General features: G+C 40.6%; 1 long non-coding RNA gene across 2 annotated transcripts; it reads left to right on the top strand.

Moving 5' to 3' along the window:
- Positions 1-247: 247 nt before the first annotated feature.
- On the top strand, positions 248-24,349 carry LOC139356827 (uncharacterized). Of its 2 annotated transcripts, none has more exons than XR_011609271.1 (3): positions 248-1,014; positions 17,902-17,978; positions 24,115-24,349. It is a non-coding gene; the product is annotated as an uncharacterized lncRNA (long non-coding RNA). The 2 variants fall into 2 exon arrangements; XR_011609273.1 differs by lacking the exon at positions 248-1,014 and adding an exon at positions 14,253-14,408.

Here is a 24,349-nt window from a genome sequence, read left to right as displayed (position 1 = left end):
ACTTGCCTGGACCTTAATGTCTCTAATCTGAAGAACATATTTTTGTATAATTACTGATGTGTTAGTACCTATTATAACAAAATGGTGGCTTTCACTATTAAAATGGATTGCTCTGACTTTTGACTTCAACTGGCCACTAATGAGGTCACTATGTGGTGTTCTACCGCTCTTGGAGACGTAAGGTATTATTCTGGCTGAACTCTTATTCCTGTGGCAAATAACGAACCATTCTCCTTCCTTCAAGGGTGACCTCCTGCTCATGGAAAGTAAAACAAGTTATGAAGACTTGCTGCACCCAGAGGCATCCTTCATGATTAAAGGATAAACACACAAGTCTTTCGAGCAAAATAGAATGTTTCTTTACAACAATTAAAACAATCTTCCCCAATCACATACGATGGCTGTTTTGAAGCTGTTTTCCCACTCCAAGGTCAGACAGGGGCCAGGACTCTATTATTCTTTCATCTCCAGAATTTACTTCATTTGTAGCTTAATAAGAACCAAGCATGCCTCTGGCCAAAAAAAAGCTGATTACATACAAGGCTGCATTATTGCTCTACAGCCTCCAGTAGCATATCCCCCATGGCCCCTTGCTTCTGTGCATGCCTGTGCATGCTACATGGTCCCTACTTCTCACTGAAAAGTGTGCTAACCTATCTTGCAGACCCCCAGTCCCCACAGCCTGCTCCTTCTGGGGCATATCAGTTTCAGTGAATGACACCAACATCACTGTTGTCAATCACAACAGAAATCTGGTGGTCAGCTTTGGATGGTGGAGAGAAGAGAACCATTTCCTTCGGAGTTTAACTTTGAAGGGCCTTCCAAATCTAGCCCATTTCTAAGCTCCAGTCTCACTACCCTCATTATGACTACTCTCATGTCCTACTTCAACTGTTAAAATAACCATTCCAAGTCTACCTCCAAAAGTTCAACATCACTGGAGAGTAAAGGTGAAACATATCAGAGATCATATCATGAAGATCTTCGTATGCTGTGCTAAGGAGAGTTTATTTGGTAAGTAATGGGGAGCCAAGTGATGGGAACAGATTTGCATTTTAGAAAAGTCATTCTTACTGCAAGTGTAGATGGTGAACTAAAGATATACGAGTAGAAGAGAGAGCGCGCAGGCTACAGAGGCAATCGCAATAATCTCTGTGAAAGGGTAATCATAAACTTAAGTAGTGTGGTGACAGTGGAGATGGAGCAGATGGGATGGTGTGAGAAACAGTAATGTGGTAGAAATAAAAGGATTGGCATTTAACAGGGCCCAGGGGATGAGATGGACCAGAATCTCAGATAATGAAAACGTTTGTGTCTTAGAATGGCTGGAAACATTTACACTGGAAAACAGAAAATGCAATGAGATGAAATATTTCTTTAAATACCTCAAGAGCTGTCAGAGGGGAAAAGAAACTCTGATGATTCAGTTTCTGAATGTCTTCCGAAGGCAAAACAAAGGCGGCTGAAATTGGGAAATGTGGATTTGAGTTTGGTATAAATACAGCATTCTCTGAAAGATTTCTACTAAAGGTTGCCCCAGATGGGCTCAGATGGGGAGTTCATTAATTCACAGATAGGTTCAGTCTCTAGTTGCAAAATGTGGATGATTCATTTGTAAACATGAAGATTCCTTCAAATGTGATGATTCTAGGATTCTCTGTGGCCCAGAGGACTAACCTCATGAAGAGGCACAACAATGTCATCAAGATAGCGCTGGGCTGGTAATCTGGTGCCCAATGGTCTGGCCCAGTTCTGTGCCTGCCTAACTTACAGGGTGACATTAAGTCAGTTGCTTTTTTTTCTCCCTGGGTCTTCCCTCAACATAAAAAAACAAGGAGTTGGTATAAATAATAATAATAAAAACAAAAATAGCAAATACCCCGTGAATAGTAGCTGCTTTTGTTGTGGTCAAGCATCACGCCCCATCTTTCATGTATTTTATGGTCTTTAATCCTTACAACCACACTATGGGCATTATTCATCTCTCCATTCTACAAACAAGGAGGCTGGGGTTCACAGAGATTATCTCCTTTGTTGTTCTTACATGTTGTGATTCTGTTGTTCCAGTGTCAATGGAGGTTGAAGCTAAGTCTTGTTATTACAGCCCACTAGAGAAAAGACTCACAAACTGCTCAAGAAGTCCCTGCCTTTTCTGGGGTTTGATTATTGCACCTTCCCTGGCTTCTGAAAGAGATCCCAAGATCCTGCTTCTTACTCAAACTGGCTGGCATTTCCACTCCACAAACCATTACAATACTCTAGTTCTTAGGTAACTTAAAGCTGAGTGGAGGATATAATTTTATATACACAAATAGGCACAAATGGCCATCTTTCCCTCTCTTGAGATCAGGTACCATGTCTGATTCACTTTTGTTCGCTCAGTAACTAGTGCAGGGTCTGGCATTTCTCAGGCACTCTACCAGTATTTGTTGAATGAAAGGCTTGTGAAATACTTCATAATGGTTATGAAAAATGTATTCACAATAACTGTTAGAGTATATATACATTCCACATCTACTATGAGCACAGAACTGAACTCAAAGTGGGAAAAGGGCAAATTTGCAGGAGAAAAAAAATTTTTCCTTTTTTTTTTTTTTTTTTGGAGACAGAGTCTTGCTCTGTCACCCAAGCTGGAGTGCAGTGGTGTGATCTTGGCTCACTGCAACCTCTGCCTCCCAGGTTCAAGCAATTCTCCTGCCTCAGCCTCCCGCGTAGCTGGGATTACAGGAGTGAGCCACCACACCATATTAATTTTTGTATTTTAGTAGAGACGGGGTTTCACCATGTTAGCCAGGCTGGTCTCGAACTCCTGACCTCAGATGATCCACCCTCCTCAGCCTCCCAAAGTGCTGGGATCACTGGCGTGAGCCACCGCACCCAGTCAGAAAAATTTTTAAAAATTAGAACATACACTATTTGAGATGCCCACTAGCACCCAACTGGAGCTCTCTAATAGACATCCAGATATACCAATAGCAGAGCAACACAGGAGGGTGGGTCTATGAATAGAAATTTCAGAGTGATAGTATCTAGATAGGTGGCATTTAAGTCCATGGGACCAGGTGGGATCACCAAAGGAGTAAGAGTAAAGACAGAAAATAGGACATAACCAAAGGAAAGCATCCTTAAGCACTCCAATATAGAAAATGGGGAAATGTGGGGATGTGGGGATGTGGGGAGGTGGGGAGGGAAACCAATAAAAGGGACTAAAAGTCATAGCAAATGTTTAGGAGAAAAGCCAGAAGTTAAGGGAAGTGTCCCTGAAGCTAAGTGAAGAAAAGAAGAAAAAGAAATGATTGATTCAAGTGCTGTTGAGAGTTTAAGAAACACGAATTTACCATAGTATTTGGCAATGGGCAGGTGACTGGTAATACTGATGAGGACAGTTCAGAGACGTGGTGACACTGATGACGGCACAGAGATGAACATTTGCACAGAAGGCTGTGTTGATCCCTTGCTTCTTTGATTTCACATCCATCCCATTCCACACTTCGTAGTTTTACTTTGCAAGGAAATTCAGTTTCTAATATTCCTTGCCAAGTGGCTTCAGAGCAGATCGTATTTATGGGAGAAACTGGCAGAAAAATTACTGGTGGACAGAAGGAAAAGACCAGCTAGAATATGTCTCTCCCTGCTTTGAGTAGCCCCTCCAACAGGGCTTGCATCTTCTCCATGATTCTGTCTACCACTGGACAATCCTCTCTTTGTGGATCCAAGTTCTTACTGAGTAGACCTGCTGAGGCTCCAGCTTCCTTGGAGCTTTGGAAACAATAGCTCCTTCCTCCATCTCCCTCATCGTCCTTCTGGTAGTGGCCTTCTACTGTGGTTAATATTGGAGTTACCTTACCTTTTCCTGGCCACTCTTTCATCTCTTCCCCATGCACAGCCCACTCCCAGAGACACGTCTGACTATCCATTTTATTTTTGGTCAGCAAAATCTGGAGCCCTGCGTTCCACACATTCTGGGCTATTATCTAGGCATCCCTGTGGTTTCCAAGCACATTTTTGAAAAGGACATGGGGACCTGATCCATTGGGTGTTTTAGGGAATGGCCCCTGGGGTGGCTGATAGCCTATTAATAGCTAGAGTAGATTATGCCTTCTCCTGAGGCATAATCCCTCTCCCAGGTACAGTGGGCAGAGTCATCCGCAGGAAAGGTTTAAGCAAATAAATGTGCTACCGTTATTTCTAAGTGTCCCATCTGAAGAATGCTGAAAAGAAGGCACACACATAAATTAACTTAGCATGCTTTGCATAAATGAGTGGGAGGCAAATTCAGTGGGCTACAGGAATGGGAAGGGGAGTCTCAATTTCACCCAATTATTTTCTCCAGGTGAATAATGAGTTTGATATTTGAAAATATTAAAATCTGAGCTTCTTAGATTTTGAGTTTCTTGGTGTAATTCTTGTATCTCTAGGACTCCCAAGTCTATTCACGTAAATTGTGTCCCTTTAATAATAATAGCCCATATTTCACTGGCCTTTCCCCCAATCTGCTTCTGCAGACCCTTTAAACCATCCCAAATGTTCTACTGGGCTGGCTCTTCTCTGTCTCCCCAACACCCATCACATGGTGCCAGTTCTTGGCTAGGTTCTGATAACACCTTCTTCCCTTCTCCCTTCTGACCTAAGGGTGGTAAATCTTTCCTTTAGGTGCTGGCCCCTGGGTGCCTCACCATCTGTAATAGTTAATGCTGAGTGTCAACTTGATTGGATTGAAGGATACAAAGTATTGATCTTGGGTGTGTTGGTGAGGGTGTTGTCAAGAGATATTAACATTTGAGTCAGTGGGCTGGGGAAGGCAGACGCACCGTTAATTTGGTGGGCACAATCTAATCAGCTGCCAGCGAATGTAAAGCAGGCAGAAAAACGTGAAAAGCAGAGACTGGTCCAGCCTCCCAGGCTACCTCTTTCTCCCATGCTGGATGCTTCCTGCTCTCGAACATTGGACTCCAAGTTCTTCAGTTTTGGGACTCTGACTGGCTCTCCTTGCTTCTCAGCTTACAGACAGTCTATTGTGGGACCTTGTGATGGTGTAAGTTAATACTTAATAAACTCCCCTTTATATATATATATATGAACCATATAGATATGAACCATATATATGAACCATATATATGAACCATATATATGAATGTTATATACATATGAACCTTATATATATATAACCTTACATATAAGGTAATATATATATAACCTTGTATATAACCTCACACATATATAAGGTTATATATATGAACCCTTATATATATGGTTCCTATATATATGGTTCATATATATATATGTGGTTCATATACACATATATATACAAAGGGGAATTTATTAAGTACTAACTTACACAATCACAAGGTCCCACAATAGACCATCTGCAAGCTGAGAAGCAAAGAGCCAGTCGGAGTCCCAAAACTGAAGAACTTAGAGTCCAATGTTGGAGGGCAGGAAGCATCCAGCACGGGAGAAAGATATAGGGTGGGAGCCTTTATATTCGCTGGCAGCTGATTAGATTGTGCCCACCAAATTAACGGTGGGTCTGCCTTCCCCAGCCCACTGACTCAAATGTTAGTATCTCTTGACAACACCCTCACAGACACACCCAGGATCAATACTTTGTATCCTTTAATCCAATCAAGTTGACACTCAGTATTAACCATCACAGATGGTGAGGCACCCAGGGACCAGCGCCCAAAGGAAGGATTTACCACCCTTAGGTCAGAAGGGAGAAGGGAAGAAGGTGTTATCAGAGCCTAGCTGAGAACTGGCACCATCTGACAGGGGTGTTGGGGAGACAGAGAAGAGCCAGCCCAGTAGAACATTTGAGATGGGCTAAAGGGCCTGCAGAAGCAGATGGGGGAAAAGGCCATATAAGGTTTATACATATATATAAAGGTTCATATAAAGGTTCATATATATATATATATATATAAGTGTTCATATAAAGATTCATGTATATATGAAGGTTCATATATATAAAGGTTCATACATATATAAAGGTTCATATAGAGAGGTTATATATAAAGGTTCATATTATATATATAAATACACACACACACACACACACACACACATATATATATATATATATGAACCTTTGTGCCAGAAGGAACAGCTTTCCCATCCCCAGTAGTGGCAACATCCCCTCCCTGACCCATGCTGCCATCAGTCTTTCCACCTTTGAGGAGATAAGCCCTGCACTGCCTGAGGCAACAGTGATGACCTCCCCTGAGGCAGTTTCCAGGCAAGATAATGTTGATTCTCTTCAGGAGTCACTTTAACACCTCTGTTTACTTCTAGACCTATAACTAGATTAAAGTCCCAGCAGGCCCCTAGAGGTGAGGTTGAGAGTGTGACCCACGAGGTGGTGCGCTACACTCAAAAATAACTGTTGGAGTTCTCTAATGTATGTAAACAGCAATCTGGACAACAGAAATGGGAATGGATATTAAGGCTATGAGATAACAGTGGAAGGAACAGAGTTGGATCAGGCTGAATTTGTTGATTTGGGTCCACTAAGTAGGGACTCTGCTTTTGATGCAGCTCAGGGAGTTAAAAAAAAAAAAAAAGTTATAATAGTTTATTTGCTTGGTTAGCTGAAATATGGATTTAAAGATGCCCCACTGTGAGTGAGCTGGAAATGCCTGATCTCCCTTGGTTTAATGTACAGGAAGGGATCCAAAAGCTTAGGGAGATTGGGATGGTGGAATGGATTAGTCACTTTAGACCTACTTATCCCAGCTGGATAATTCTTTCCACAGGAATTAATTTAATTTACCCTGATACTACGAATGATTGGATAGACTGGTTTAACCGTATATTTATTAACTTTAGTTACTATTATTTTGAATAAAATATTGCTAATTGAGTAGTGGAAAACATTACTTCATTTCAACAAACTTACTAGATAGTTTGAATCTTATGCCATGCCTTTATCTGTGAAGTGAATTTCTTATGTGTATTGAGTTTTAGTTGGTAATGATTAACTTTGAAAAAATAAATTGCTTTTCACAGCTTGCTTTTCTTTGTGGATAGTGCATGTCACAGAATATTCTGAATCTCAAGCTTTCTTCCCTATCCAGACCAAATTCCCAACTTCTTACCACTGAAAGATGTTTTTCATCAAGTGAGCTCAGACCTGATCACCTAAAAGGACAAGTTGTTCTTTGGCCAATGCCCTTGCAAGATACCCTTGACCAATGCCTTGCAAAAAATAGATTTGTGAGGGTAGCACCTACATCTTTGAAGAGCCCTGTAATTGCTTTTCTCTGTATGTCAGATGTAACAGTGGAAACTGCAGTCACTCAACTACAAAATTTAAATACAGTGGGAATAATTGGATCTTGAGGTGTCAGGGACCAAGTGGCAGCACTGAACCATCAAAGGCAAGGTGGGCCTAGCTACTGTAATGGACAGCAGTGGTAAAGCTGCAATCAGCATAGTCCGACTTGTGTAGAGCTCTGGCATTGGCTAATTAATCATGGTGTTCCTAGAAGGGAAATTGATAGGTAGCCTACTGCATTCCTACTTAATTTATACAAGCAGAAAACTTCTAGGTCAAATGGACAAAATATTAATTTGAATTATAAAAACAGAATCATGGCCCCTCATTAAATTTCCAGACGAACCAGTTTACAGACCCAGAACCCCTTGAAAGAAGGGGAGGCCGGGTCCCCTTGAGGAAGGACCCCACTATATTACTGACAATTTATGTAGTGAATCTTTCTCCCATGCTTCCCTGAGGAGACCTCTGGCATTTTACTAGTGTAATTGTGCACTGGGGAAAGGGAAATGATCAGACATTTGGGGGACTACTGGACACTAGCTCTGAGCTGATGTCGATTCCAGGGGAATCAACCCAAAACATCATTGTGGTCCTCCAGTTAAAGTAGGGGCATAAGAAGGTCAGGTAATTAATGGAGTTTTAGTTCAGGGCCTATTTACAGAGGGTCCAGTAGGTCCCTGGATTCATCTTGTGGTCATTTCCCCAGTACCAGAATGCATGATTGGCATAGGCATACTTAGCAACTGGCAGAACCTTCACATTGGCTCCCTGACTGGTAGGGTGAGGGCTATTATGGTGGGAAAGGCCAAGCAGAAGCCATTAGAGCTGTCTCTACGTAGAAAAATAGTAAATCAAAAACTATCAAAACAAATAATAAATAAAAAAACAAATAGTAAATCAAAAACAATATGGAGATTAGTGCCACCATCAAGGACTTGAAAGATGCAGGGGTGATGATTCCCACCCCATCCCTGTTCAACTCTCCCATTTGGCCTGTGCAGAAGACAGATGGATCTTGGAGAATGACAGTGGATTATCATAAGCTTAACCAAGTGGTGACTCCAATTGCAGCTGCTGTAGCAGATATGGTTTCATTGCTTGAATAATGTATACCTGGTATGCAGTCATTGACTTGGCAAATGTCTTTTTCTCCATTCCTGTCCATAGGGCCCACCAGAAGCAATTTGCCTTCAGCTGGCAAGGCCAGCAATATACCTTTACTGTTCTACCTCAGAGGTGTAGCAACTCTCCAGCTCTGTCATAATCTTATTTGGAGAGACCTTGACAGCTTTTTGCTTCTGCAAAATATCACCCTGGTTCATTACATTGGTGACACAATGCTGATTGGATCCGGTGAGCAAGAAGTAGCAAACACACTGGACATATTGGTGAGACATTTCTTTGCCAGAGGATGGGAAATAAATCTAACTAAAATTAAGGAAACTTCTACCTCAGTAAAATGTCTAGGGGTCCAGTGGTGTGGGGCCTGTCAAGATATTCCTTCTAAGGTGAAGGATAAGTTGCTGCATTTGGCCGCTCCTACAACCAAGAAAGAGGCACAATGCCTACTGGGCTGATTTGGAGTTTGGAGGCAATGTGGTCCTCATCTGGGTGTGTTACTATGGCTCATTTAATGAGTGACCTCAAAGGCTGCCAGTTTTGAGTGGGATCCAGAACAGGAGAAGGCTCTGCAACAGGTCCAGGCTGCTGTGCAAACTGCTCTGCCACTTGGGTTACATGACCCAGGAGATCCAATGGTGCTTGAGGTGTCAGTAACAGACAGGGATTCTGTTTGGAGCCTTTGGCAGGCCCCCATAGGTGAATTGCGGCAGAGACCTCTAAGATTTTGGAGCAAGGCCCTGCCATCTTCTGCAGATAACTACTCTCCTTTTGAGAGACAGCTCTTGGACTGTTACTGAACTTTGGTGGAAACTGAACATTTGACTATGGGTCATCAAGTCACCATGTGACCTGAACTGCCTATCATGAACTGGGTGCTTTCTGACCCCCCTTTGCCATAAGGTGGGTCATGCACAGCAGCATTCCATCATCAAATGGAAGTGGTATATATGTGATTGGGCTCGAGCAGGTCCTGAAGGCACAAGTAAGTTACGTGAGGAAGTGGCTCAAATGCCCATGGTCTCCACTCCTGCCACCCTGCTTGCTCTCCCCCAGGCTGTACCGATGAACTCATGGGGAGTTCCCTATAATCAATTGACAGAGAAAGAAGACCTGGTTCAGAGATGATTCTGCATGATATGCAGGAACCATGCAAAAGTGGACAGCTATAGCACTACAGCCCTTTTCTAGGACATCCCTGAAGGGCAACAGTGAAGGGAAATCTTCCCAGTTGGCAGAACATCAAGCAGTACACCTGGTTGTGCACTTTGCATGAAAGAAGAAATGGCCAGATGTGCGATTATATACTGATTTATTGGCTGTAGCCAATGGTTTGGCTGGATGGTCAGGGACTTGGAAGAAGCATGATTGGAAAATTGGTGACAAATATGGGGAAGAGGTATGTGGATGGACCTCTCTGAGTGGCCAAAAACTGAAGATATTTGTATCCCATGTGAGTGCTCACCAACAGGTGACCTCAGCACAGGAGGATTTTAATAATCAAGTGGATAGAATGGCCTGTTATGTGCACACCACTCAGCCTCTTTCCCCAGCCACCCCTGTCATTGCCCAATGGGCCCATGAACAAAGTGGCCATGGTGGTAGGGATGGAGGTTATGCATAGGTTTAGCAACATGGACTTCCACTCACCAAGGCTGACCTGGCCACGGCCATTGCTGAGTGCCCAATTTGACAGCAGCAGACACTAACCCTGAACCTTGATATAGCACCATTACTCAGGGTGATCCGTCAGCTACCTGGTGGCAGGTTGAATATATTCAACCTCTTCCATCATGGAAAGGGAAGAGGTTTGTCCTCACTGGAATAGACACTCTGGATATAGATTTGCCTATCCTGCACACAATTCTTCTGCCAAGAAGTCCATCTGTGGACTCACGGAATGCCTTATCCACTGTCATGGTATTCCACACAGCATGGCCTGACCAAGGCACTCACTTTATGGCTAAAGAACAACCTGCTCCTGAATGACTACTGGGTATATAATGAAATGAAGGCAGAAATAAAGATGTTCTTTGAAATCAATGAGAACAAAGATACAACATACCAGAATCTCTGGGACACATTTAAAGCAGTGTGTAGAGAGAAATTTGTAGCACTAAATGCCCACAAGAGAAAGCAGGAAAGACCTAAAATTGACACCCTAACATCACAATTAAAAGAACTAGAGAAGCAAGAGCAAACACATTCAAAAGCTAGCAGAAGGCAAGAAATAACTAAGATCAGAGCAGAACTGAAGGAGATAGAGACACAAAAAACCCTCCAAAAAAATCAATGAATCCAGGAGCTGGTTTTTTGAAAAGATCAACAAAATTGATAGACCGATAGCAAGACTAGTAAAGAAAAGAGAAGAATCAAATAGATGCAATAAAAAATGATAATGGGGATATCACCACCGGCCCCATAGAAATACAAACTACCATCAGAGAATACTATAAACACCCCTACGCAAATAAACTAGAAAACCTAGAAGAAATGGATAATTTCCTGGACACTTACACTCTCCTAAGACTAAACCAGGAAGAAGTTGAATCCCTGAATAGACCAATAGCAGGCTCTGAAATTGAGGCAATAATAGCCTACCAACCAAAAAAAGTCCAGGACCAGATGGATTCACAGTCGAATTCTACCAGAGGTACAAGGAGGAGTTGGTACCATTCCTTCTGAAACTATTCCAATCAATAGAAAAAGAGGGACTCCTCCCCAACTCATTTTACGATGCCAACATCATCCTGATACCAAAGCCTGACAGAGATACAACAACAACAAAGAATTTTAGACCAATATCCTTGATGAACATCAATGCAAAAATCCTCAATAAATACTGGCAAACCAAATCCAGCAGCACATCAAAAAGCTTATCCACCATGATCAAGTGGGCTTCATCCCTGGGATGCAAGGCTGGTTCAACATATGCAAATCAAATGTAATCCAGCATATAAACAGAACCAAAGACAAAAACCACATGATTATCTCAGTAGATGCAGAAAAGGCCTTTGACAAAATTCAACAGCCCTTTATGCTAAAAACTCTCAAATTCGGTATTGATGGAAGGTATCTCAAAATAATAAGAGCTATTTATGACAAACCCATAGCCAATATCATACTGAATGGGCAAAAACTGGAAGCATTCCCTTTGAAAACTGACACAAGACAGGGATGCCCTCTCTCACCACTCCTATTCAAGATAGTGTTGGAAGTTCTGGCTAGGGCAATCAGGCAAGATAAAGAAATAAAGGGTATTCAGTTAGGAAAAGAAGAAGTCAAATTGTCCCTGTTTGCAGATGACATGATTGTATATTTAGAAAACCCCATTGTCTCAGCCCAAAATCTCCTTAAGCTGATAAGCAAATTCAGCAAAGTCTCAGTATACAAAATCAATGTGCAAAAACCACAAGCATTCTTATACACCAGTAACAGACAGAGAGCCAAATTATGAATGAACTCCCATTCACAATAGCTTCAAAGAGAATAAAATACCTAGGAATCCAACTTACAAGGGGTGTAAAGGACCTCTTCAAGGAGAACTACAAATCACTGCTCAGTGAAATAAAAGAGGACACAAACAAATGGAAGAACATACCATGCTCATCGATAGGAAGAATCAATATTGTGAAAACAGCCATACTGCCCAAGGTAATTTATAGATTCAATGCCATCCCCATTAAGCTACCAATTACTTTCTTCACAGAATTGGAAAAAACTGCTTTAAAGTTCATATGGAACCAAAAAAGACCCTGCATTGCCAAGACAATCCTAAGCCAAAAAAACAAAGCTGGAGGCATCACACTACCTGACTTCAAACTATACTACAAGACTACAGTAACCAAAACAGCATGGTACTGGTACCAAAACAGAGATATAGACCAATGGAACAGAACAGAGCCCTCAGAAATAATACCACACATCTACAGCCATCTGATCTTTGACAAACCTGACAAAAACAAGAAATGGGGAAAGGATTCCCTGTTTAATAAATGGTGCTGGGAAAATTGGCTAGCCATAAGTAGAAAGCTGAAACTGGATCCTCTCCTGACTCCTTATACGAAAATTAATTCAAGATGGATTAGAGACTTGAATGTTAGACCTAAAACCATAAAAACCCTAGAAGAAAACCTAGGTAATACCATTCAGCACATAGGCATGGGCAAGGACTTCATGTCTAAAACACCAAAAGCAACTGCAGCAAAAGCCAAAATTGACAAATGGGATCTCATTAAACTAAAGAGCTTCTGCACAGCAAAAGAAACTACCATCAGAGTGAACAGGCAACCTACAGAATGGGAGAAAATTTTTGCAATCTACTCATCTGACAAAGGGCTAATATCCAGAACCTATAAAGAACTCAGTCAAATTTACAAGAAAAAAACAAACAACCCCATCAAAAAGTGGGCAAAGGATATGAACAGACACTTTTCAAAAGAAGACATTTATGTAGGCAACAGACACAAAAAAATGCTCATCATCACTGGCCATCAGAGAAATGCAAATCAAAACCACAATGAGATACCATCTCACACCAGTTAGAATAGTGATCATTAAAAAGTCAGGAAACAACAGGTGCTGGAGACGATGTGGAGAAATAGGAACACTTTTACACTGTTGGTGGGATTGTAAACTAGTTCAACCATTATGGAAACAGGATCCTCAAGGATCTAGAACTAGAAATACCATTTGACCCAGCCATTCCATTACTGGGTATATACCCAAAGGATTATAAATCATGCTGCTATAAAGACACATGCACACATATGTTTATTGTGGCACTATTCACAATAGCAAAGACTTGGAATCAACCCAAATGTCCATCAGTGACAGACTGGATTAAGAAAATGTGGCACATATACATCATGGAATACTATGCAGCCATAAAAAAGGATGAGTTCATGTCCTTTGTAGGGACATAAATGCAGCTGGAAACCATCATTGTCAGCAAACTATTGCAAGCACAGAAAACCAAACACCACATGTTCTCACTCATAGGTGGGAATTGAACAATGAGATCACTTGGACGGGGAAGGGGAACATTACACACTGGGTCCTATTGTGGGGAGGGGGGCAGGGGGAGGGATAGCATTAGGAGATATACCTAATGTAAATGACTAGTTAATAGGTGCAGCATGCCAACATGGCACATGTATACGTATGTAACAAAGCTGCACATTGTACACATGTACCCTAGAACTTAAAGTATAATTAAAAAAAAAAAAGAGGCATGGCAGTGAACTCATGCTTATGGAATTTGCTAGTCTTATGTTCCCCATCATCCTGAAGCAGCTGGATTGATAAAAGTGGTGGAATGGTCTTTTGAAGTCACAATTACAACACCAGCTAGGTGACAGTACTTTGCAGGGCTGGGACAAAGTTCTCCAGAAAGCCATGCATGCTCTGAATCAGCATCCAATATATGACACTGTTTCTCCCATAGCCAGGATTCATGGGTCCAGGATTCAAGGGATGGAAGTGGAAGCGGAAATGGCACCACTCACCATCACCTCTAGTGATCCACTAGAAAATTTTTGCTTCCTGTTTCCACGACATTATGTTCTGCTGGCCTAAAGGTCTTAGTTCCAGAGGGAGGAACACTGCCACCAGGAGACACAACAATGATTCCATTAAACTTGAAGTTAAGATTGCCACCTGGACACTTTGGGCTCCTCCTACCTTTAAGTCAACAGGCTAAGAAGGGAGTTACAGTGTTGACTGGGGTGACTGACCAGACTATCAAGATGAAGTCAGTCTACTACTTCACAATGGAGGTAAGTAAGAGTATGCATGGAATACAGGAGATTCATTAGGGCATCTTTTAGTATTACCATGTCCTGTGATTAAGGTCAACGCGAAACTACAACAGCTCAATCTAGGCAGGACTACAAATGGCCCAGACCCCTCAGGAATGAAGGTTTGGATCACTCCACTAGGAAAAAAAAACACAACCTGCTGAGGTGCTTGCTGAATACAAACGGAATGAATACAGAATGGCTAGTAGAAGAAGGTAGTCATCAACACCAGTTACTACCACATTACCAGCTGCAGAAATGGGAACTGTAATTGTCATGAGTATTTCTTCTTTTGCTAAAATCATGTTTGTACATGTATACACTTGTACTAAGAAAATATCTTCATTTTATTTGCTTTTTCTGTATGGTGTGACATAGGATTTATTGACTTCATATCAGCATTTAAGTATTGTTAACTTTATATAATAGTATTTGGGTTGGGGATTGGTGCCTTTCCGGTTGTATGAAGGATAGTTGTATTATGTTAGGTGTAATTATGACATTATTGTCTTTATGATTATGTATGATCTCAGGAGATGTGTATAGGTTCAAGTTGACAGGGGTTGGAATTGTGATGGTTAATGCTGAGTGTCAACTTGATTGGATTGAAGGATACAAAGTATTGATCCTGGGTGTGTTGGTGAGGGTGTTGTCAAGAGGTATCAACATTTGAGTCAGTGGGCTGGGGAAGGCAGATCCACCCTTAATCTGGTGGGCACAATCTAATCAGCTGCCAGCCAATATAAAGCAGGCAGAAAAATGTAAATGGAGAGATGGGCCTAGCCTTCCAGCCTACCTCTTTCTCCCATGCTGGATGCTTCCTGCCCTCGAACATTGGACTCCAAGTTCTTCAGTTTGGGGACTTGGACTGGCTGTTCTTGCTCCTCAGCTTACAGATGGCCTATTGTGGGACCTTGTGATCATATACGTTTATACTTAATAAATTCACCTTTATAATATATCTATGTATATCCTATTAGTTCTTTCCCTCTAGAGAACCCTAATACACCATCCTTGATTAAATCCCTTCACCCTCTCTCGATCTTTGTAAAAATTCTCCTCATTAAATTATTGTTCAGTGAAGCCCTGCTGACTTTACTGCCTCTTTCCTGCCAAGACCAAGATGCTATATAAAGATACTTCTTGGAGTCCCGGGGGAGCCAGATTAAATCCAAGGAAACTTTTTCCTTTGCCATTATTAGCATTTAACATTGGATGTATTGATTCAGTGCCTGCCCTGGGTTAGGCATCCTCTCTTGTTCTAACTGCCCTGACTGTGGTTTATACTTTGACACTACAGGAGGACCTCTCATCCCTGCTGGGTTCTGCTTGGCATGACTCACTTTGTGCCACATTGCTGTTGCTGCCAGTCTCCTGATGTTCAGGAGTGCTTGCTGTGCCCAAGTAGAGTCATGTTTCCTAGAGCCTTCACTATGCTGAGGCCATGACAGTTCCACCCAGGGTTGAGGAGAACATTCCCCTCTCCTACCGTGACAATCTCACTGAGCACAGCTGTCTCTAGTTACAAAAAGCATCCTCCCTCTCCATGAAAATAGTTCCCTTTGGCCTTCTCCTGGAGGCCCCTTCCATGGTCTCGAACACAGGTTTGTGCAGCTGGTCTAGGAGTGGTAATAGTATTATGAGAAAAAAGATTCTATGACCAGGTAAGTCTGGGAAACACTGGATTTAAAGAGCTAAGAAGGAAGTTTTTTTTTCCCCTAATTGCTCAGAGCCTCTAAGTGCACTGTGAATTTCCAAAAGGGGGTTTATTCAATACAGCATCTTCCCATGTTATTTGGTCACGAAACACTTCTATCAATGAGCATTTCACAGAAAACACTTCCATGAAATCCTGGTTAATGGTTGTATTAGTCTGTTCTCACGTTGCTATAAAGATATTAAACTGAGACTGGGTAATTTATGAAGGAAAGAGGTTTAAATTGACTCACAGTTCCACATGGCTGGGGAGGCCTCAGGAAACTTACAATCATGGTGGAAGGCAAAGGGGAAGCAAGGACCTCTTTACATGGCGGCAGAATAGAGAAGATCAAGGAGTGAAGGGGGAAGACCCCATATAAAACCATCAGATCTCATGAGAACTCACCCACTATCATGAGAACAGCATAGAGGAAACCACCCCCATGATCCAATCACCTTCCACCAGGTCCCTCCCTAGACACATGGGGATTGTGGGAATTATAATTCAAGGTGAGATTTGGGTGGGGATACAGCCAAACCTTATCAATGTTGTCACTGCTTTCCAGTAAAACTAGTATATTAGTATTTTCATTAATTTATAGTAACAATAAATTTTTTCATTTTTTACATTTTTACCTTAGGCAGACAGTATGGAATTGTCCATGAGGGGCTGCTTCGAAGAGAGGCAACATAGTGGAAAATAACTGGAGCTGGGCTCAGCCAGACTTGAGTTGGAATTCTCTCAGTCATTGGGTGGCATTAGGCAAATCACTTAACATTTCTGGGCCTCAGTTTTCACTTCAGTAAAATGGAACCAATATATGCCATTAAATGTGATGAAAATAGAAAAGTATCTATCCCAGTTTCTGGAACATAAAGGGTGCTCAACAAATGTGATTTCCCCTCCTTAGAACAAATCTTTCACATGGGCTTATCTTTTATCAGGAGCCTCATTGACTATTTCTAGATTTTTCTCCAGGATCTAAAAGGATGGGTAGGACTAGAGAGGCAGACAATAGGTCTTAGTGAATTAGAGAACATTACATCAAGAGGGAAAAAAATCATCTTTATAATCTCAACTCATTTGCTATGGCTGCAGCTGGAATAGCTTTGAATTCTTGGAACTGACTTTTGATAATACCCTTCGAGGCAAAATCTACAAGGATTTCTTTTTCTCATGTAAAATCTGGAAAAAAGTATTTTCTCCTCTAGTTTCTATTTCTTTTTCATGATGTTACATAATCCTTGTTACAAAAATAATTCACACAAAATTCCACCACCCAAACACATCAGATATTTTCATTTTTGTTGGTGACTTTTGGTCTTTACAGTGTATCCAGGTTGATGCCTTGTCTTCAAAATTATTCCTAATTATTACATTATATTCAAAGACTATTATGAGGATTAAATTATGGTAATGTTTGAAAACAAAATCTGCTCTACTGATTGGTACAAGATTATGTTCCCACTATTAAATAATTTTGATGTTTGCAATCTTTCTATCGTTTTTTGTCATTATGCATGACAAGGATATTTTGAGATACAAATTTTTTTCTTCTATATCTCTGACCTCCCACTCAAACTCAGAGAAGCTGTTCTTACTCCAGCCTGGAGGTAGCTTGAGGCTGGGCTAAAAGCACAGCCATCTCCAAAGTTCTTCTGTTCCTGACTTTTGTTTTCAAAAGCTTGAGGTGGGAGTGAGGGTGGAGCTGAAAGGAGAGGACAGCCAGGGGATCTGGAGAGAGGCAGAGTGTCTTGGAAAAAGTGGGAAGAACATAACTCTTCCTTTCTTTTTTTAATGTTACTATCTCCCAAACCTCCTTGGCATATTAGGGTGTAGAGAGAGAAAACTACATTCCCAAGAATATCCAAAAGGCAGGAATCTTATGTCTTCATCCTGGGAGGACAACTGGGAAGGTGGCAAGACCTAAGAAGGGCTGGGAATGGTGTGGGATGTGGGACCTAGAGGAAAGGGTTTTTGGCCTTATGAATGATTCTTTTCTCTTACAGATGACACAGAAACAAGAGAGGGAAGCTGAGTCCCTGAGTCCCAAGGCATCGTGAAGGGTGAGGGTGGGTAACAACAGGTAACTCACCACCAACCTCTTCCTAACCCCACAGAGCTTCAGCATCACACATGATCCTTGAGCCATGACACAACTCTGTATTTAGAAAAACCCCAATAATGGAAATTAAATTTCCAGGGCCATGGGAGAAATTGGTTTCAGAGTCAGAAATTGAACTGAATGATAGAAATAGGATACTTATTTTACTGTGAGCGAGCTAAAATTTATATTTGCTACAAATATACGTTGTTTTATTTTTTTCTTTCTAGTTTGTTTGCTCAATGATTGATCGGATCTAAAGAATATACATACATATGTATATATATTTTGTATCATCTAGATTTTTGTACAATAAATTCCCTTATGGAGAAATATTGGGTCAAAATATATAAACTTTTTAGATCTCATTTCGTAGTTCCAGATTGCTTTCCACAAGAATTTAATTTACCTTGATATTTAGCATGATTGGATAGACTGGTTTAACCATATATTTATTAACTTTAGTTATTAGTATTTTTAAAATATTGCTAATTGAGTAGTGGAAAATGTTACTTCATTTCAACAAACTTACCAGATAGTTTGAATCTTATGCCATGCCTTTATCTGTCAAGTGAATTTTTTATGTGTATTGAGTTTTTGGTAACAATTAACTTTTAAAAAATAAATTGCTTTTCACAGCTTGCTTTTCTTTGTGGATAGTGCATGTCACAGAATATTCTGCATCTTAAGCTTCCTTCCCTATCCAGACCAAATTCCCAACTTCTTACCACTGAAAGATGTTTTTCATCAAGTGAGCTCAGACCTGATCACCTAAAAGGCCAAGTTGTCCCTTTCAGTTGAGATGGACAGGTTCTAATTAAGCACTACTATGATTATAAGGAAACTATTCACTTATGAAATATAGAGGAAATGTGACAGGGAGTGAGGAAATCCATTGCATTATATAAATGGTTACAGGCACCTGGGAGTTAAGAGTCACTACCATTGACTGCACATTTTCTAAAGGAAATAACCCAGATGAAAAATATGCCTTGGGTGGAGACACACAATATAAGCCTTGTGTAAGTAAACTCACATTTCAAGAAAAAATTTTAGATTCAAGACATACATAGGCAGGTTTGCTACATGAATGTATCGTGTGATGCCAAGGTTTGGGCTATAATTGAACCTGTCACCCAAACAGAGAAAATAGGACCTAATAGGTAGTTTTTCACAATCTCTTCCTCCCTCTCTCCTTTTGGAGTCTGCAGTGTCTATTGGTAAATCTACATTTATAAAAATGGGTCTAGAAAAATTACAACTGCACAAAATGTTACCCTGGAGCACTTTCTTCCATTCAATTCAAGCAAGTTTAAGAGTCCACAGTGCTGAAACTGAGAAGAGCACTGGATAAGGAATGCCCTATTTTCTTCATCTGCTCCCCTTACATGGAGAAATTTTGCTCATCTTTTAGGTAGCTTGACTCAGGTATTATTGCCTCCCTGTACCATCAGGAGGGATAGGTAATCCTGATCTATGCTTTGGTTTCCATCTTCTTTTGTATTCTTGGAAATCATATGCCTCCTTTCCCCCTGTGTCTTCAATTTTTCCCTCTCAACTGTACTTTCTTTTTTTAAAATTTAAGTTCTGGGATACATGTACAGGATGTGCAGGTTTGTTACACTGGTAAACGTGTGCCATTGTGGTTTGCTGCACCTATCAACCCATCAACTAGGTATTAAGCCTTGCATGCATTAGCTATTTATCCTGATGTTCTCCCTTCCCCTGTCTCGCTGATAGGCCCCAGTGTGTGTTGCTCCCCTCCCTGTGTCCAAGTGCTCTCATTGTTCAGCTCCCACTTATAAATGAGAACATGCAGTGTTTGGTTTCCTGTTCCTGTGTTAGTTTGCTGAGGATGATGGCTTCCAGCTCCATCCATGTCCCTCCAAAGACATGATCTCATTCCTTTTTATGGCTGCATAGTATTCCATGGTGAATACATGCTACATTTTCTTTATCTGGTCTATCATTGATGGGCATTTGGGTTGATTCCATGTCTTTGCTATTGTGAATAGTGCTGCAATCAATATACATGTGCATGTATCTTTATAATAGAATGATTTATATTCCTTTGGGTATATACCCAGCAATGGGATTGCTAGATCAAATGGTATTTCTGGTCCTAGATCTTTGAGGAATCCCCACACTGTCTTCCACAATAGTTGAACTAATTTACACTCCCACCAATGTGTGAAAGTATTCCTGTTTCTCCACGGCCTCGCCAGAATCTGTTGTGTCTTGACTTTTTAATAATCACCATTTGAATGGCGTGAGATGGTGTCTCATTGTGATTTTCATTTGCATTTCTCTAATGATCAGTGATGTTGCACTTTTTTTCATATGTTTGTTGGCTGCATAAATGTCTTCTTTTGAGAAGTGTTCTGTTTATGTATTTTGCCCACTTTTTTATGGTTTTTTTTTTGTAAATTTTTGCTTAAATTCCTTATATATTCTGGATATTAGACCTTTGTCAGATGGATCAATTGCAAAAGTTTTTTCCCATTCCATAGGCTGCCTGTTCACTCTGATAATAGTTTCTTTTCCTGTGTAGAAGCTCTTTAGTTTAATTAGATCCCATTTGTCAACTTTTGCTTCTGTTGCAATTGCTTTTGATGTTTTTTTGTCATAAAATCTTTGCCTGTGCCTATATCCTGAATGGTATGGCCCAGATTTTCTTCTAGGGTTTTATAGTTTTGGGTTTTACATGTAAGTCTTTAATCCATCTTGAGTTAATTTTTGTATAAGCTGTAAGAAAGTTCAATGTCAGTTTTCTGCATATGGCTGGCCATCCACTGGAACCTCGCTATCCATAATCAAGCATGCTTCAGTCTCTTTCAATTTATAAAAGACTCTCTGAAGCCCACATATACCTCCAGATACTGACATCTTTCTCTCCTTCTCTTCAGTGCTGAATTTCTTGACAAAACTGTCTATGCTCTGTCTCCACTTCATTTTTCATTCCTTCTTCAACCCACTGCAATCTGGTTCTTTCTTATAATTCCACCAAAACAGCTATCACTAGACTTACCTTCCTGGTGCTGAACCCAGTGAACAACCAGTTACCATTGTACTAGCCTTTTCAGAAGAACTTATCACTGTTGAACACTGGCCCCTCTGTCTGTATTTACTCTTGCCTTACCTATGTGACACCACATTCCCTTGACTTTAACACCTTTCCGGCTTCTTCTCCTGAGCCTTCTTTGCTGGATCCTCATCTTTGTCCTGACCCCTAGTAGATGGCAACTCTTCCACTTCAAGCACCATCTCCACTCCCAGGGTTTCCATCCATATCTTTGCCAGTATCTGCTGTCTTTGTATGTCAGCTCTACTCATCACTTTCTAGTTTTACTTTTGTGTATCCAAACTCCAATATGGCCTCTCTCAAAGGAATTTTGAAATCAGTATACTCCAGAGTGAATTCATCATACTCTCCCCTAAACTGCTCCTTCTCCAGTATCTGTCACTTAGCAATATTCTTCTATAAGTTTTGGGTTTTTTCTTTCTTGTTTGTTTACTCAAGGATTTACTGACTAATTGATTAGACCTAAGTTGTGGTTTTTCCAACAGTCAAGGAGAAAGCTTTACACTTCATTGTCAGCCTAGAAAAACTTCCTGTTTTACCAAAATTACTTCCTCAATTCTCCTTTTGAATGTGTCCCATCAGTATTGTCAGTGATACGTAAATTCTTTGCAAATCCTGAGTCTTTTAAAAAATTGAAGATATATCTTTTTATTTTACAATTTTAACTTTGAAACCATAAATTTTCAATGCTCCTTATGCACTGGAAGTAGACTGAATGCAAATAAAGCAGAGCTTGCTTAAAAAAAAAAAAAGATCTGATGCTTTGAAATGTTTCCAACTATGTGAAAAACAATCACAAAAAGCTGATTCTATCCCCTTTGTGGCTATTGGATGAAGCTGCAGTGGAAGAAGCTGCTCAGCTGGGACATATCTTAATCATGTTTCTAGCCAAACTCTTGCAAAAACACATCAGTCAGAAAAATTCTGAATACTAATGACAATCCCTTACGTTTGCATAAGCAAAAACATGCATAAGGGATTGCTTCACAATATGCAAAGTATTTTAGAGTCATTATCTTGAGTCTTGCAGCTGCCCTGACAGATAGGCAGGGTTTACTTTATATTTTGCAGATGAGGAAACTGAGGTCCAGAGAGAAAGATTTTCAGCATGTCACTTATAAGCCTTACTGCAGGAGATTGAATTCAGGTCTATGTATTCTGAGTTTAGGACTACCCTCCCTCACACTACACCTTGCCCTGCCTTTGACTGCAGGAATTCCAGCAAGTATGCTGCACCGTCTTTTCCAGGGAATAGAGCAGATTGGTTTTAGCAGAAGGGGAAAAACATGGAAGAGAGATAATTTAGAACACCATTATAAAGAAGCATAAAATTATTATAATGGCAAAAACTGCAATTATTTTTGCACCAACCTAATAGGTTGGCCTGAAAATTAGGGTTTAGAGAGGAGAATAGCAGGAGATAAGGCTGGAAAAGTTGGCTGAAGTGGCACCTTAGGATTGCCTGAATTCTTTCCACACTGCAGGACACATAGTTAGAAGTAACTTTCCAACATAGCCTGTTCTGACTCCTACATCCAAAACTGTGCAATGGACCATGTAAGCTGGGAATAATCTTCAAAGTGGCTCCAAGTCAGTATGGAAAGTGGGTAGCTAAGTTATGGTAGTCTGTGCTCACATTTAGCATATCAACTCCCCACCATCTCCTTGCACCCCAACTTTACCCTTCATTCACAATTTAAAAAAGCATTGTGTTTGAGAATGTCTACCTTACTGCATTTCAGGCTCTTTGTGGGCAGGAACTACATCATGTTCATGTGTAATTACATGCCTTCATCTGTGCCTAATACAGAGCCTTGCACACAGTAGAAACTCAATATTAGATAAATAGACAAGTAGGTAAAAGGAATTTGGGGTCTAGAGAGGTTCAGTGATTAGGGATGGAGGAGGAGGTGGCAAATTGGGAAAATAGTGGGTTTTATAGAGAAACAATGCATTTTATCGACAAATGGGGCTCTCAACTGTGTTACTTGGGTAAGTTCCTTTACTACTCTGATCTTCATTTTCTTTACATGTGAATTGGAGATACTAACATTAAGTTTATATTGTTTTAGTGAGGATTACATTCAATGTAGTTAGATTAACATATAGATATTTAAATATATCTGTCACTAAATGTTTTCACATTTCTCATATGCAATTTTCTTTCTGAATGAAGCAGTTCATCCATTCAGGTGTGCAAAACTATATATTACTGTGTTTTGTTTTCCCCTTAAACTTCATTTTGATTGAACTTCTATCCAACTGAGCTGGTAAGAATATAAGTCTTAACTATTATTGGGGCTTTATTCTGCCAAGTGTTGTGGAATGGTCCCAAAGTCTTATGCAAGTCAAGGACAAGGGAGGTCTTCTCTGTCTATCGACCAACTCACCAGATTTTCTCATGACTGGCTTTTGTCTTCATGAAAGCTCTTAGCTCAAGTATGTTTTCTGAGAAGACTTCAGGACCAATAATATAACTCTTCCCCTGTCATGCTATTTTATTTTCTTTCTAGCACACATCACTTTTTTTTTTTTTGAAATAGTCTTGCTCTCTCCCCCAGGCTGGAGTGCAGTGACACAATCATGGCTCACTGTAGCCCTGACCTCCCAGACTCAAGCAATCCTCCCACCTCAGCTTTCCATGTCACTGGGACTATGACATGCACCACCATACCTGGCTAATTTTTCAAAGATTTTTGTAGAGGTGGGGTGTCCCTATATTGCCCAGGGTGATTTCAAACTCCTGGGCTCAGGCGATCCCTCCCAACCTGGGGCCTCTCAAAGTACTGGGATTATGGGTGTGAGCTGTGATGCCTGGCCAATATCTTATATTTTAATGTTTGATATTTCTGCCTTTACCAAATATCATGTAACCTCTATGAAAGCAGTATTTCCTGTGCCTAGAATACAGTCCCCTTTTGCTGATTTGTCTCCATGGGCCTTACCATTAGGTAACACTAAGACCTGAAAACAAAGAGAACTGATGACTGTCTTCAAACTTTCCTTTGTTTTTGCCCTCTCCCCTCCTCCCCACAGATACCTGTGTACTCTCTTCAATACATTTAGGCCTTTAAAATCTAAAGGAAGAGATATGGACTTCTGGCTGCTTCTATTTCCAGCACCTGCCAAGATATCTGAAGCAATGGATTATTAATTGGATTTTGTATTCAGAGAAGTGGGGATTAGTTTAAGAAGAAAAACATTAGGAGAATAAAAGATTTATTCCAAAATTTCCATGTTCTCTTGATGTTGCTGTTACCCAGAATATATC

The sequence above is a fragment of the Macaca nemestrina genome, chromosome 1, assembly GCF_043159975.1.
Source record: "Macaca nemestrina isolate mMacNem1 chromosome 1, mMacNem.hap1, whole genome shotgun sequence".
Lineage (NCBI taxonomy): Eukaryota > Metazoa > Chordata > Mammalia > Primates > Cercopithecidae > Macaca > Macaca nemestrina.
Note: the sequence above shows the minus strand (reverse complement) of the source record. Positions and strands in the feature narration are given on the sequence as shown.